A 3639-nucleotide genomic window follows, 5' to 3' on the forward strand; every position below is an offset into this window, starting at 1 on the left:
CTGAGTATAGGTCTTTTACCTCCTTGGTTTTATTTGTGACTAGGTATTTTATTTTTTGAGGCAATTGTAAATAAGAATTTTTTATTAGTTTCCTTTGCTGATAGTTTATTATTGGTGTATAAAAATGCAACCAGAGAGAAACCAAGATGGTGGCATAGGTAAACACGGGAAATTGTTGCCTTTCACAACAAATTCAAAAAATACAACTAAAAGATAAAAGGGATATCATCCAGAACCACAGGAAGGCTGGCTGAGTGGAAATTCTACAACTAGAAGGAAAGAGAAAAGCACACTGAGACTCAGAGGAGGTGCAGAAGTGCAGAGGTACTTGCGGTGCATGCGGCAAGGGCTGGAAACTGAGGGTGCTGCTGTCTTTTTGAATCGGGAGGGAGTCACAAGCCTTGACTGCTCTGAACTCCAGTTCTGGGTGAGTCTCTGGGATCCCAGTCTCATACAGGGAGAAACTGGACTGTCTGACAGCATGAAGAACTCGAAACTTGAGGGCGGCTTTCTCTCAAAGGTGCTTGCAGCGATTACCGATTACCAGGACACTGAGATGCGGGGCCCCTTAGGGCAGGGCTGAGGATCAGCCATAGCTGCTTGCTCCGCCCAGTTGATTACCTGAGATCCCTCCCCGCCCAAACTGCAGCAGAGGCTTTTGCATATGTGCTGAATTTGAAGAACTTAATGCTCACTTATTCTGTGCCACACTGGAAACTATACCAAAAGCCCTTCAAGATGCCAACCCAGACAAGTTCCAGATCCATGATATTGTCCTGGCAGGTAGTTCTATTTGTTTTCTCAAGTTTCATAAACTTCTGCAGGACTTCTTCAATGGAAAGGAACTGAATAAGAGCTTTAAAGCCTGATAAGGCTGTTTCTTGCCTGGCAGCTGCCCAGGCAGCCATACTATCTGGAGACAAATCTCAAAACTTTGAAGATGTGCTGGTCTTAGATATCACTCCTTTTTCTTGCACCAAAAGTGGCAGCAGAGTCATGACTATCCTCATCAAACCCAACACTACCAATTCTACCAAGCAGGTGCAGACCTTCACTACCTTCTCTGACCACCAGCCAGGTGCTCATTCAGGTTAATGAAGAAGACTGCACCATAACCAAGGATAACAACCTATTTAACAAGTTTGAACTCACAGACATACCACCTGCACTCTGGGGTGTTCCTCAGATTGAAGTCGCTTTTGATATTGATGCAAATGGCATCTTCAATGTCTGATGTGGATAAGAGGACAGAAAAAGAGAACAAGGTTACCATCACTCACGACAAGAACTGTGTGGCCAAGGAAAGACAGCAAACATATATGGTCTATAAAGCTGAGAAATACAAAAATGAAGGTGAGAAGCAGTAGAACACGGTATCTTCCAAAAATTCACTTGAATTCTTTTCAATCAGCATAAAAGCAATTGCTCAAGATGAGAAACTTCAAATTAAGCTTAGTTATGCGCATAAACAGAAGTTTCTTCTTAAATTTAATAAAATAATCACATGATTTGATAAGAACCAGACTGCAATGAAGGAAGAATTTGAACATCAGCAGAAAGAGCTGAACGAAGTCTTCAACCCTATCATTCAAAAGCTGTCCCAGAGTGCAGGAGGCAAGTGAGGAGGAATGCCTTGGGGCTTCCCTAGTAATAAAGCTCCTCCATCAATGAAGAGGCTGATTAAGGCAACCCTAACATACATTTAGTTGTTGTTCCATACAAAATGTTGAAAGACCAAATTTGTAGCAAACCTCGTGGCAATTTTAAAGCTCAGCTGCTATAGCACAGAACTGGCAATCTCTGTAATTGAATATGGAACATATGCACAGGAAAATGAAATAACCTGTCACTTTCTGGTTACTGTATTGTAAATGGAAAGCACAATGTCTTACAACAAACTGTATTTGAAATTCACACACACACACACACACACACACACACACAAACTGCCACTATACAAACCACAAACATTTACTGCATTCTGATAAAGGTTTGTTCCAAGAATATAGTACAAAACTCTGGAAGTCTGTTTCCTTGAAGCCTGAATACTATTAATTATGAGAGTGGATGTTTGCGGGTACATGTTGCACTGACCACTGACTACCGAGTGACATGCTGTCCACATTTTCTTTAATAAAAGTATCTTGTATGTATTTTTGATATGTGAGGCCTCTAAAGTGTGAGGCACAAGCTAGGATGCAACTTTCCCAGCTATTGTAGGCATTATTATTAAACCCATTTAACAGATGAGAAAACAGGGACTTGAGTTTATCAGCATAGAATGTAGGAAAAAGAAAACATCTCTAGAAAGTTCAAGCATAACAGGATTCAATACACATATCACGAGTTCACAAAATGATGGCGAGGCCTAGGGCATGGAGATAGAAATCTACTTTCCCCATCACAATAGAAAAGGAGAAATTATAGACAGATGTAGCTGGACTTTGCTTAAGGGATAGTAAGCATGGATATATAGATATGATGTAAAGGAGGGAGAAAAGTTTCCATCCAATGGCTTCTTTTGCTCAGTAAGATGAGGCAGCTGAGAGGACTAGCAGTGAGGTATGAGGTTTGAGAAGAACCTTTTAGATAGAATGGGGGACCTGGGGAGTATTATGCTAAGTGATATAAGCCAGTAAGAGAAAGACAAGTACATGACCTCACCTAAATGTAAAATCTAATGTACAAAATAGGTGCAATGGCATGAAAACTTGGCACAAACTGATGGATCTCAGAGGAAAGAAGTGGAGGGGAGGAGGGGAGGGAGCAGGCAGAGAATAACCAAAGAATTTATATGCATATATGCATAATCCATGGACACAGATAATAGCGTGGCGAAGGCTTGGGGTGGAGCAAGAACTGGGTGGAGGGGAAGAATGGGTGTGTAAATGGGGGACATTTGTAATATTCTCAACAATAAAGATAAAAATAGAACATCTTACATTTTTAATACTTTCTTTACAGATTACCTAAGACCACTTTTGATGAAGAAAACTGTAGAAAGTTAGTAACTGCCACAATCAAATGCCAGGTGGTGGCCTGTGTCATTTTTCCACAGAGACCTGCTTTGTGCAGTGTCTGAATGCATTGCTCAGGGTCTCTGCTCACACTCACTGTAACCAATTGTGGCAGATTTTAGTTCACAGGTCGCTTTTCCACACAGACCTCCTCCAGCTCCCAGCCCTGAGCTCCTGAGAGAAACATCTCTCACCAGAGCTACACAGATCATGAGAGACCCAGCCGCACAGCAGAGGCAGAGAGGTAAGTCTGGAGGCCCTGCCTATGGAGTGGGTCAGTCCCAAAGTTGGAGGAGGGGGCAACTTTGAAGAAAGGACCAAGTTAGAGTTCTGTGAAATGTTCTCCTGCACAGAGGAGGTGTGGGTGGAGAGAGCTGTGCTTCTTGACAGGAAAGTGGGATGAAAGGGGACAGAAGGAGGGAAAGGGGGTAGAACTGAAGAAGTTAGGGTAAACTAATTGTGGTACTTTAAAGGCTTGGGGTCCTGTTTGCCAGGGTTCTGAGGTGGGAAATCTCCTCCTAGGTATTTGCACTCTATTGCTTAATCTGTGAAGACTAGATCAGTGGTCTTCACAATAGAGTGTATACACCTGAGGGTGTGAAAAGACTCAGCAAGATACTCA

General features: G+C 42.3%; 1 pseudogene; it reads left to right on the forward strand.

The window, feature by feature from the left end:
- The first annotated feature begins 649 nt into the window (after positions 1-649).
- LOC102755369 lies at positions 650-1706 on the forward strand (annotated as a pseudogene).
- Positions 1707-3639: the final 1933 nt, after the last annotated feature.

This window comes from Myotis davidii, unplaced genomic scaffold (genome assembly GCF_000327345.1).
Source record: "Myotis davidii unplaced genomic scaffold, ASM32734v1 scaffold499, whole genome shotgun sequence".
In the NCBI taxonomy this organism is placed as follows: domain Eukaryota; kingdom Metazoa; phylum Chordata; class Mammalia; order Chiroptera; family Vespertilionidae; genus Myotis; species Myotis davidii.